At 44.2% G+C, this 13,045-nt stretch overlaps 1 long non-coding RNA gene across 1 annotated transcript; it reads right to left on the bottom strand.

Annotated features, from left to right (window-relative positions):
• Positions 1–3,164: 3,164 nt before the first annotated feature.
• Positions 3,165–5,680, bottom strand: LOC132240307 (uncharacterized). The gene is made up of 3 exons (XR_009454237.1): positions 5,521–5,680; positions 4,069–4,173; positions 3,165–3,541 (listed from the first exon to the last, which is right to left on the bottom strand). It is a non-coding gene; the product is annotated as an uncharacterized LOC132240307 (long non-coding RNA).
• Between the last annotated feature and the right edge of the window lie 7,365 nt (positions 5,681–13,045).

Below are 13,045 nucleotides of genomic sequence, written 5' to 3' on the forward strand. Positions count from 1 at the left end.
GGACAGCAGGAATTACTCTGGCTGGGATGAAGTGTTCTGTCAGTCTCCCTTGGAACTGGCTTCCTAATCTTGTCTGTTCTGCAGTCACCAGTTTAACTTTAAGTTTCATGACTCAATGGCAGAGGTCTCCAGAAATTGTGAAACACCACACTAACAAGGAACACTTTGGGTACATGTCGGATATTCCCTAATGCCACAGACACTGGGATTTGGGGATCACTCCACCAACAGCAGTAATGCCTGTCCCTTCCCTTATGACCAGCCCTCCCACTCCAGGGCACACCCAGCCCCAACCCCAAGCACCACGTGGGAATATTGTTCTAGACACTGTTCAGACTTGGTCATCTCATTTCAAAATGGTTGTGAAGAATGAGGCAAGAACATACAATGGAGCCAAGATAGTCTCTTCAATAAATGGTGTTGGGAAAATTGGACAGATATATGCAAGAAAATGAAACTAGACCACCAACTTACACCATACACAAAAATAAACTCAAAATGGATAAAGGACTTAAATGTACGACAGGATACCATAAAAATTCTAGAAGAATCCAAAGGCAAGAAAATCTCAGACATATGCCGAAGCAATTTCTTCACTGATACAGCTCCTAGGGCACTTGAAACTAAAGAAAAAATGAACAAATGGGACTACATCAAAATAAAAAGCTTCTGCACAGCAAAAGAAACCATCAACAAAACAATGAGAAAACCCACTGTGTGGGAAAACATATTTGCCAATGACATATCTGATAAGGGCCTAATCTCCAAAATTTATAGGGAACTCATACAACTTAACAAAAGAAAGATAAACAATCCAATCAAAAAATGGGCAAAGGACCTAAATAGACACCTTTCAAAAGAGGACATTCAGAAAGCCAAGAGACATATGAAAACATGCTCAAAGTCACTAATCATCCGAGAGATGCAAATCAAAACAGCAATGAGGTACCATCTCACACCTGTCAGACTGGCTATCATCAACAAATCAACAAACAACAAGTGCTGGAGAGGATGTGGAGAAAAAGGAACACTTGTGCACTGCTGGTGGGAATGCAGACTGGTCCAGCCACTATGGAAGACAGTATGGAGTTTCCTTAAAAAACTGAAAATGGAACTCCCATTTGACCCTGTGATCCCACTTCTAGGAATATATCCCAAGAAACCAGAAACACCAATCAGAAAGGATATATGCACCCCTATGTTCATAGCAGCACAATTCACCATAGCTAAGATCTGGAAACAGCCTAAGTGCCCATCAGTAGATGAATGGGTTAGAAAACTGTGGTACATCTACACGATGGAATACTATGCTGCTCTAAAAAGGAAGGAACTCTTACCATTTGCAACGTCATGGATGGAACTGGAAAGCATTATGCTAAGTGAAATAAGCCAGTCAATAAAGGAAAAATACCACATGATCTCACTCATTCGTGGACAATAGAGACCATTATAAACTTTTGAACAATAATAGATACAGAGGCAGAGCTGCCTCAAACAGATTGTCGAGCTGCAGCGGGAAGGCCGGGGAGGGTTGGGGGGCAGGAGGTAGGGGGGTAAGAGATCAACTAAAGGACTTGTATGCATGCATATAAGCATAACCAATGGACATAAGACACTGGGTGATAGGGGAGGCTAGGGGACTGTCTAGGGCGGGGGGATAAAATGGATACATATGTAATACCCTTTGTAATACTTTAAGCAATAAAAAAAAAAAATTAAAATATACATAAAACCTGTTTGATTCTAAAAAAAAAAAAAAAAAAAAAAAAAACCAAAATGGTTGTGAAGCACAGAAGGCATCTTAGAACAGACACTGCTTTCAAATCCTGACTGGATGGTGTAAAGGTGATTGATTCCCTTTCTCCAAAATGTTATGGGGGAGGGGCACAAATAGGAAGGAGGATGAGATAAAGAATTGTAAGCATTTATGGTTTCAAACCTAAGACTAAAAACAGGGGAAGCAGAACTTGAAATCAAAATCAGGATTTGCAAAGTGAGTGTTACTTGTGTAAGTTTTAAAAATATGTTAATAATCACACTTCTTTTGGCATTAAAAAAAATTTTTTTTTATTGATTTCAGAGAGGAAGGGAGAGGGATAGAGAGAGAGAGAAACATCAATGATAAGAGAGAATCATTGATCAGCTGCCTCCTGCGCGCCCCTCCCTGGGGACCAAGCCCGCAACCCTGGCATGTGCTCTTGACCGGAATCAAAACCAGGTCCCTTCAGTCCACAGGCTGACGCTCTATCTACTGAGCCAAACCAGCTCGGGCTCTTTTGGCATTTTAAAAAGAAAAGTATACAGAAGAAAATGATAAGTCCACATTGAAGAGAGCCCTCGAACATTCAGCATTGTTTTAGTACAGAAGTCACGGCCCTCTCTGGAGCTGTAAGCAAACCCCTGGGAGGCAGGACCTGTGCACGACCTCCTGCTATGCAGGTTGCACACTGCAGGAAGCCATGAGAGGCGGGTGGGGCTGAAGTCCACCAGAGCCCAGCTCACCAAGCCCTTTACCTGGGGGTGGAGGCTCATGGTTGGGGGGGAGGGGGGTGGGAGGAGCCTTTTCAAATTATCTGTCCAAAGAGGGCTTTTTTGGGGAATTCACAGGATGGTGACTGATAGGCCAGCTAGTAAAATCTTTCCCTAGAGCAGCAAAAAGATAAACAAAAACATCGTTACATTAACTACAAAATGTGAAGCTTTGGCTTAACAAACAGGACTTTGGTCTCATCTCCCAGGAGCCCTAGTTGCTGCGTGTGGTGCCAGCAGCCTTGTGGGCCCGGTCAGAGGGTCAGAGTAAGCGTATGGGTAGAGCTGGGAGAGTGGCCTGGCCAAGTTCCGGCTTCACATCAGTTGATTTTAATAGGCTTTGACTCCTTAAAAAAACTATGAAATTCAGGAACTACTTCCCCCTACTCCCTAACGCAAACTATGAAAAGTGAAGTCCTATTACTAGAAACGGCTCCAATCACACCTAATTCACACAAAAACTCTAAGGCAGGTTTCCCTTGTTCTGAAGGAGATGGAAATTTAGGTCTGTAGAACCGACAGGGAACGCCCTGTGAGCAGATGAAAGGCACCCTGTGCTCCAGGCCGGAACCTATGCCCCACACCCAGGTTTCAGGCAGCTACCGCAACAGAGCAGAGCAAACATACCACGTAATCAGGGTTGTCTGTTTTAATTAGCACATCACTAGACTGTTTATTCATTGATTTCTTCCATTAGACAAGAGGCTGGAGACTCTGTCTTGTTTCATGTTGTAATCCCAGCACCTAATCGGAAGAAATGAGAGGAAGATGCTGTCTCGCCTTTTCTCTGAAAGATCAGAAAACTCTGAGCACCCTGTGGAATTTTTCTTGACAATTCTTCTTTTAACACATAAATATTTCTTTCTGATTTCCCGAGGCTACATTGAACAACACAGACACATCACTGGGTTACGAATATGTTTGAACATATCCTTTGGATTCTGAACTAATAGACTGACAGTTGAACTTGCTGCTGAGAACAGAATATGAATATTTTGCTTGTAGGCCATTACTGGAAGAAAAAGTATAATTCTGTAGTTTTCTGACTCTGATTATACCAAGTAGCTTTACTAATGCTTGGTTCTGCTACATTTCTATATACGTCGAGCTCATAAAAATATTTTTCTTTCTACAAAGACTGACAACAACAAACATACCTATGTTTGTATGTACTTAATATGTTTGTGTACATTAACTCACATCATTCTCCCAGCACCCCACCAAGGGTGAGTGTTATTACGTAAAACCTCACAGAGAAGGACATGGCCTTTTGTATCTGATCTGTTAGTAGGAGGGACAGGTTAGAGCAGCCGTGGGCAAACTACGGCCCGCGGGCTGGATCCGGCCCGTTTGAAATGAATAAAACTAAAAAAAAAAAAGACTGTACCCTTTTATGTAATGATGTTTACTTTGAATTTATATTAGTTCACACAAACACTCCATGCATGTTTTTGTTCCGGCCCTCCGGTCCAGTTTAAGAACCCATTGTGGCCCTCGAGTCAAAAAGTTTGCCCACCCCTGGGTAAGAGGCCCACTCACCTGCTTCTATGTTGATGCTCTGATTCCTCTTTCAAAGCTGGGATTTCCCACTCTAGAAGTGAGAGCTTGAAATGTACACATGTCACAATCAATGATTGAAATAACCTGCCACAAGCCAAGAACGTTTCAAACGTTTGTCAGCGTTACCAGTCGTTTGTCATCCAAGAACAAGATTTTAAGTCGGGCTCAGCTTTCCTACCAGGGTCTTTGTTGCCCGTCCCAGCAGTGACTACCATATCTGCAGGGTGGTGACAGCTCAGGAAAGGGGCGGCTGCCTTTCAGAAGGAGGCTTGTTTCTGATGCCCTGTTATGGGGTCATGGGGCGAGGGAGAGTAAGCCTGAAGAAAATGAGGGATAGTCAGCGTCCCCTCCCCACTCAAAAATGTCTCTATTCACATCTCACAGGGAAAGCTTACCTAGACCATCGTTTGGGTTTTCCTTCATCATTTGTCTTAAGTGAGCTCAGTCCTATTTATAAATGAGAGTTTTGTTTGGAGGGGAAGGAGAAGTTATTTCCTAGTCTGGGAATAGCCTGGGTGGGCGTCCAGGTGTAGTTCCCTCTGGGATCCTTCACCACCAGAGGCCAGGGGCCAAGAGGGCAGGAGGCAGGAGCTAGAATGGTAAAAACGTAACAGGCAACAACAAAACAATGACTGGCTTCTTTTGCAATCTTGCTTAGAGTGCCCAAATCATCCAGTTTGTAAAGCTCAATACATGTTTACTTATCTTCATTTAGGAGAATTAGCATTTTTTAAGAACATGGACAAAGTTGTCCAACAGTGTGTCTACAACACAATTTATGACAGCAATGGGTTGGAAGTAACCTACACGTGTATGGTGGGGATGGTTCAGTAAACCATGAGTGGAAAAAGGTATACTGCCCTCAAAAACTGTGACGTGAAGTGCATGTTGATGGGACACGTGTTATAGGGGGAGTCACTACAGTCTTTGCTGTTCCTCTAACGCAGTGGTTCTCAACCTTCCTAATGCCGTGACCCTTTAATACAGTTCTTCATGTTGTGGTGACCCCCCAACCATAAAATTATTTTTGTTGCTACTTCATAACTGTAATTTTGCTACTGTTATGAATCGTAATGTAAATATCTGATATGCATGATGTATTTTCATTGTTACAAATTGAACATAATTAAAGCATAGTGATTAATCACAAAAACAATATGTAATTATATATGTTTTCCGATGGTCTTAGGCGATCTCTGTGAAAGGGTTGTTCGACCCCTCAAGGGGGTCGGGACCCACAGGTTGAGAACCGCTGCTCTAACGCCTCTGCTGTGTGTTGAGGTTGGCCAGAAATCTTCGCACAAAATGAATTACCGCGTTCCTTAGGGGACTCGCCTCCGTTTATAAGCCCTTGGGGTTTCTAACCGCCCCTACCCCCCCGCCCCTCGTTGCACTGCATTGTTTGGGAGTAAACTTTAGTAAAGTTCTAACCTTTTTTTGGCCTCCTTGCTTGTATTTCAGCTCCAGACACAGCTGCCTATTGGGTGGTCCCCCAGCCCCCAGTCCGTGGAGAGGTGGAAGTAGCCACCCTCATGCCCACCTTTGTCCCTCTGCCCTGCGCCCTCTTTACCGGAGGCACTCATCTCTCACACAGCTGCATTCATGCGCATGCGCGCACAGGGAAGCCTGCTTCTCCAACCTGTTCTATTTCGTGGAAGCACCACGTGGGGAGAAAAAAATGTATCATGCTATTTGGCCTTGAAACACAGGGGCCCTTAGGAAAGGATGACATTCCAGAATTTGTTACTTCCTTTTTGGTAAACAACATGCAACTGTTTGCGGAGAGGAGCGATCCACTGTGAAGCTTGCCTGAAACCGTCTGCAGCCCCAACTGCTCACCTAAGGTAGCACTGGGTCCAACTACGAAAGGAGAAGGCCCCCCAGCTCTCTCCTGGGGCTAGGGGCTTAAAGTCCGAAAGCCTCAATGCTGTGGGTGCTGCTGCTTTGTCAAATAAACATCCTAAAAGTGCTGAGAGCTCTGGAATTAGATTCTCCTTACCAAGGTTTATTAAAGGTCAGCACATGAGAAGCCAGAGTGTCAAAACACCCCCACTTTCTCTCACCTCCATTAATCTCTCCAAGTGCTGCTGAAAGTACTTGTACCAGTTAATTTATGCCTCACCTACCGAGGGACGCGTTGGTTGCTTCTAAGTGTTGGCAGTCGTGAATAAACCTTATGTAAATATCCACTTGCAGATTTTTGTGTGGACATAACTCCTTTGGTTAAATACCAAGGAATGCAATTATTATAGGTCATATGGCCAGAGTATGCTTAGTTTTGTAAGAAACTGCCAAAATGTTTTCCTAAGTGGCTGCACCATTTTGCATTCCCACTAGCAATGAACGAGAGTTCTTATTGCTCCACATCTTGGCTAGCATTTGATGTCAATGTTTTGGACTTTGGCCATTTTAATAGGTGTGTGCTTATATCTCATTCTTGTTTTAATTTGCAGCACCCTGATGACATATGATGTTTTTTTTTTTTTTTTTTTTTTTTTTTGATGACATATGATGTTGAATGGATTTTTCGATGGGCATTGTCAGGGCTTATGATGGCACAAAAACTCAAGCTATTTGTTGAAAGTACTTAAAATCGTGTTATTCTGGATATTTCATGAAGAGCATTTAAATAATCATCACGGCGAAAACTGAATTTGTGGGGCTTGCATGCAGTTGATTTCTGGTTGGAGGTTGCTTTTATGCTGATTTAATTTTAGGGGAGTGCCACCATCCTGTCTGTGCTTTAGGCACTCACGGTCCTTCCTGGCCCTCTCAGTCCTCATATGCTGTTAGCAAGTCCTACGTGTGGACACCTGGGCTGACCCACCTTTTGGCTATTGTGACTAATGCTGCCATGAACATGGGGGTGTAAATATGAGTCCCTGCTAGAATACCTCAGGAGCTAAAAGAAAATATCAGGTGCTCATGAAAAAGAGGCTTCTGATGAAGCATGGCAGCTTCTGTGACATCACAAAATGGATTCTCTATAAAGCACAATGATGGCTGTTCTGATCGCAACTAACGTATCTTAGGCCAACAATGTCTTCTTAAAGTTACAACAACTGTATTGTGCATGCTTGCCAAGGTACAGGATTACTCAAGAAGAAAACCTCACACACAAAAATGCCAGTCAGCACAAGGACTTGGGTAACTCTAACAACAACAACAACAACAACAAAAAGTTGCCCTTCATCACACAGACCAATGAACTCGGCATCCTCTTCACCTAATTCCCTCACGCTGCCTTCCTCCAACACCATCTCCCTTTCCAGCCGAGTTCTTTCACTCCATCATGTCATTTTTTCCCTTACTCACTCGCCCCTTTCTGCCAAATGCACTTGCCCCTTTTCTTTTACATATTGCACTTTCAATGGGAAAGAGTTGCTTAGTTGTCCAAAAGCCTGATGTGCCCCTGGGCATCATTGCTGCCTCAGGCTTCAAATCCCAAGACGGCGGGAAGGTCCTGGCTTCATTGGCTTTGAGTTGGGAGCTTGCCTGCATTTCCTGCTCCTCTGACAGAGGTGGACGTGTGAATGTGACTATGGGAATCAGGGTGAGGGGCTGGCAGCAGGCCCCCCTACCTCTGACCCCCGCCCCCCCCCCCCCCCCCCCCCGCCACTCCCTAAGTGGCTCTGTGGCTTCTGTCCCATCAGAGGGTGAGCATCTCATCAGCATAATCAGCCAGGAGCCTGTGTTGTTACCTGCAACCAGGAGGCAGATTTCTGGGTGTTCTCTTCCCCCCGCCCCCCGCCCCCCCCCCCAACATGTAGGGTTTCCAATCCTCCTGGCTGCTGACATTTCTGGCTGCTCTCAGAGCTTAGTCACTTTCAGTGCTAAACAATAGCCTCTTTCTGGCAGAACAGAGTCCAGTCCTGTTTAACATTAGAACTCCAGAATTCATTTACAAATTCTCTCTTTCTTGGCTCAGGTCAACCTCCGAACAGAACATCTGCACTTGGGAGGGCGTGTGATCTCTTTTCTCTGTATTTCTTAGTCTCCCTGCTTCCCTACATACAAATAATGATGGTTTTATTGTCACCCTTCCAATCCTCATGTGCTTAATTTTTTTAATCAATATCGCTTAGAAGTTGAAGCAGTAAACATCCATGTCTTGTTCCTACATTATTTGTTTTCCCATGACTAAAACAAATATCTTATTTGCATAACTGGAGAAAATGTGCACCTGGCATTGGGAGCTTTGAAGAATTCTGCTTTAACGGGGACCCTGCTGATACCAATCATTTAACGTTCATGATAATCATCTGCAAAGTTCTATCTGCTATTAGCTTCTACAATTTTATTTTATTTATTTATTTTTTGTTTGTTAGTCCTCACCAGAAGATATTTTTCCCATTGATTTTTTTAGAGACACTGAAAGGGAGGAAGGGAGGGGGGGAGAGAGAGAGAGAGAGAGAACATTAATGTGAGAGAAATATGCCCATTGGTTGCCTCACACATGCATCTGGATCCAGACTGGGGATTGAACCTGCAACCCAGGTACACGCCAGGAATCAAATCCATGACCCTTTGGTGCATGGGCAGATGCTCTAAGTGCCGGGAGCCGGTCCATCCTTGCTGTTTCAAGGGACCTGGCATATATGGCATACTGTTCTTAATATGTTTGCTCACCTTCTTGGCACTATGTGTTTTAACCAAGGTCACCTCTCTGAGAAAGGTTGTTTCCCCAGGTAGGGATTTCCCCCTGAAGTTAGGGAGGGAATAAAACCCCTTAACTAAGTGCCAGGCGGGTAATTAATCACTTTAACTATGAACAATCATGCTTAAGCTACATAATCTTTACTCCCTGGAATGGAGATAAGAAACGCCCTAACCTTTGGAATAGAGATTGATAGGATTGGAATCAACTGGTATAAATACAGATGTAACAAGACAACAGGACACAGAACCTAGACACAGAAACTGGCCACAGAACCTAGAGACAGAACCTAGCGAGAGAACATGGCAAAAGATCCTGGACAGAAACTGGCTACAGAACCTAGAGACAGAACCTAGCAAGAGAACCTGGCTGAAGAACCTAGAGACAGAACCTGGCTACAGAACCTGGATAGAACATGGCAAGAGAACCTGACTAGAACCTGGTGACTGAACCTGGCTGGAGAACCTAGCGAGAGAACATGGACACAGAACCTGGCTGGAGATCCTGACCAGAACTTGGCTAGAGATCCTGGCTAGGCTGCTGATCAACTGAATGCTATCTCTGTGTCATTCCTTCTTTGCCAACTCTGTCCACACCTTTGGGGACCCCTGGACTTGCTGGGGTTGGACCCCGGCATGCAAGGCTTCAATTTTATTTTTTAATTAACATACAGTAGAATTGACTTCTGAGTGAGCCAGTGTACCAGTTTATGAACTTTAGCACATGTACAGATCCATGTGACCATAAATACAGAAGAGTGCCATCACCCCAAAAATGCCCTCATGCTGTCCCTTTATAGCCATCCTTCCTTCACCCCTACCCTGGTAATCACTGGTCATGTCATAAACAATGGGGTGCCAGACCTACCGACCATGAAGTCCTGCAGGTCAGAGGAACACGTTTTTGGGGTTGGACAAGTGGAGTGGCTGATGCCGTGGGAATAGAAGCAGGGCAAGAGAGGCTGGAGCCAAGGAAACAAGGAGGCCACCTGCCTTCGTTCCGGCCTAACCCGATCTCCCTTTTCTTCCTAACACTGTTCTACTCGGCAGGCGTTCTCTCATCGCTTAGATGCCATTTCTCTGCACCTGGGTTTCTGGAGAATCAGCATGTTGTCCACAGTGGCCGCTTGGCCCAGGAAAATGCTTGGTTTTCCAGGGTAATGGGTGGGCCTGTGGTCTAGGTGTTGAGTTAAGTTTGGTTAAGCAGAACTGCCTCAGATTCTGGAGACCAAACTCTGTGACTGGTGCTGGGGACTGAACACCGTGGTAATTGGAAGCATGATCTAATGTTTTATAAGTGGCTGTGTAAACAACAGTAACTTTCATAATGCGTATACTTCTTAAATTCTCAGAATACGTCCCATCACTTCTCCTTCTAAAGCAACCAGGCTCTGGTCATACTGTTTTCTCTGTTTTGGCTCATAGTGACCCTGTTCCCCAAAAGTACAGCGGAGAAGAAGAGATCAGATTTCTCCCTGCTGAGTTGGCTGTAAATCATTTTTTTGCCCAAGAAGAAACGGATTGCAGCGCCACCTGCTGGACACACTGGACTGTGCACACTTATGTTTAAACAGCTCATTTACTTAATAGTCAACTGAGACACTGGGGACAGGAGAAACATTTTAAAGGAGGGCTCAGAGAGCTTTGAGGGTGCCAATTTCCAATTGCTCGGACTCTCTGTGTACTCTCTCCAGACCATATAGGCCTGGGAACATGCGGGCCGTGGAGCTACTTGCTGTCCTTCTTGCCTTCCTGAAGATTTATTTCCCCAAAATTCATGTATTGAGGCCTGATCCCCAAGGTGATGGTATTCAGAGGTGGAACCTTTGGGAGGTGATTAGGTCCTGAGGGTGGAGCCCTTAGGAATGGGATCAGTGCCCTTATAAAAGAGACCTCAGAGAGCTCCCTCTAGCTGTCTGTGAACTAAAAGTAGGCTCTCACAACATGTGAGATCTCAGACTTCCAGCCTCCAGAACTGTGAGGAACAGATTTAGTGGTTTGTTATAGCAGCTGGAGCAGACCAGACACTCAGTGCCAGGCATCAATCTAAGTGCCGCATCTTTATTAACTCTTTACAAGCTTCAAACAGAGGGACAATATCAAATACCACAGTATATTATGGGAGAACACCTCCTTAATCAAGGACACCCGTCAGTTACATATTTTGTATTATTTCAAGGGGCAGGAGGTAGAAAGTTCCAGTTTGTGATAATTAACATTATATTTCCAAGTAAAAGAGGTCTGTATCAAGATAGAATACACTGGATCATGGTGAAAGTGGCCTGTCTTCTGCACGTCCTTGTGATATTGCAGAACTTCTTAAGCAGTTTTTTAGGGCATTGCCAGAGCCCATTCTCCCAGCTGATTTACATGAAGCGCTTTTCAAAGCCTCAACAGTTAGGAACAGAAGAGAAGAATAAAGCTACATTGTTGCTCTCCTGCCTTCTGCCTGACCACACTATTGATATGTTAAGATACTTCTTTAATTTCCTCAGGAATGAATACGATTTGGGCCCACCCAAGAATGCACATAATCTCCCTTGTCTTGACCTTTAGTAAAACTTCCTGTTTTTTGCTGTATAAAATAAACACGCTGTATTGGCTCTGGGTCCCTGTGTCTCCATCAGAGAACAGTGGTCCCCTCCCCCACCCCGCCACCCCTCGGCGCCAGCTTTTTCCTTCCATTTCTGTGTCTGTCTCTTTCTTTCATTTTCTTAATCCCCAGCAGCCCCTACTCAGGAACTAGACCGCTCTCTAGCTGCGCTGGACGTGGAAAAGAGAGAAATATTTACAGTTTCTTACATTTTTTTAAAAACAAGAACATCCTGCCGAAACCGGTTTGGCTCAGTGGATAGAGCGTCGGCCTGCGGACTGAAAGGTCCCAGGTTCGATTCCGGTCAAGGGCATGTACCTGGGTTGTGGGCACTTCCCCAGTGGGGGATGTGCAGGAGGCAGCTGATCGATGTTTCTCTCTCATCGATGTTTCTGACTCTCTATCTCTCTCTCTTCCTCTCTGTAAAAAAAAAAAACCAATAAAATATATTTAAAAAAAACCACAAGAACATCCTTTATTTATTTACTTTTATTGTTTTCAGAGAGAGAAAGGTAGGAGGAGAGGTAGAAACATTAATGATGAGAGAGAATTATTGATCGGCTGCCTCATGCAGGCCCCCTACTAGGGATCTAGCCAAAACCCAGGCATTTGCCCTGACCAGAACTCGAACGGTGACCCCCTGGTTCGTGGGTCGATGCTCAACCACTGAGCCACACTGGCTAGACATGTAGTTTCTTACATTTATTCAGATTTGTAGGAGAAACATTATCATTACTTGTTGTCAAATGATTATCGGTACTGTGAGTGCATATTCACTTTTTACTTGAACCCAAGTCTCCTCCTTGCTCTTGTTTATCAACAGCTTCTTTGCTAACTTAGTTATAAATACCACATAAACATAAAATTTCTATAAACTTAACAGGTAATGTGTTATAGATCCTCTAAATCAGTGGTTCTCAACCTTCCTAATACCGCCACCCTTTAATACAGTTCCTCATGTTGCGGTGACCCCCCAATTTCATTGTTACAAATTGAACATAATTAAAGCATAGTGATTAATCACAAAAACAATATGTAATTATATATATGTGTTTTCCGATGGTCTTAGGTGACCCCTGTGAAAGGGTCGTTCGACCCCCAAAGGGGTCGCGACCCACAGGTTGAGAACCGCTGCTCTAAATCCTTTTTGTTGTTGTCTTTTTCCCTGAACCGTCTCATTCCAGCAATAATCTCATTTATAGAACCTGTGGACAAAAAGGGGCCAGATACTAAACCTGATAAGCTCAGGGAAGGCCTTTATGGCAACCTTGCAAACTCAGAGACCTCAAGTTACCACATAGGATGACCTGGGGTCATCATGGGCACTAAAAATATTTAGAGGATGTGGGAAATTACATCCTTTGCAATTGTTAAACTTGTTTAGAGAAAAAACTTAAAGAATGTGGGAGTGGTATAAGTTTTGCCAAATTCTTTTGGAATTACTCAAATGGAGATAGTCGTTGTGCCCAAGAATTGTTGTAAAATATAAGTAGTAGATGCTTGATAAATAAATGGTGTGTCTTGTGGAGGTGGAGCCTGAGAAAGAAGACACCTACCAAGAAGGGCTCCTGGTGGGTAACTGGGATTAAAATTTAAAAAATAGCTGGACCGGTTTGGCTCAGTGGATAGAGCATCGGCCTGCGTGCGGACTCAGGGGTCCCAGGTTCGATTCTGGCCAAGGGTGTGTACTTTGGTTGCGGGCACGTT

Source organism: Myotis daubentonii, chromosome 8 (genome assembly GCF_963259705.1).
Source record: "Myotis daubentonii chromosome 8, mMyoDau2.1, whole genome shotgun sequence".
Lineage (NCBI taxonomy): Eukaryota > Metazoa > Chordata > Mammalia > Chiroptera > Vespertilionidae > Myotis > Myotis daubentonii.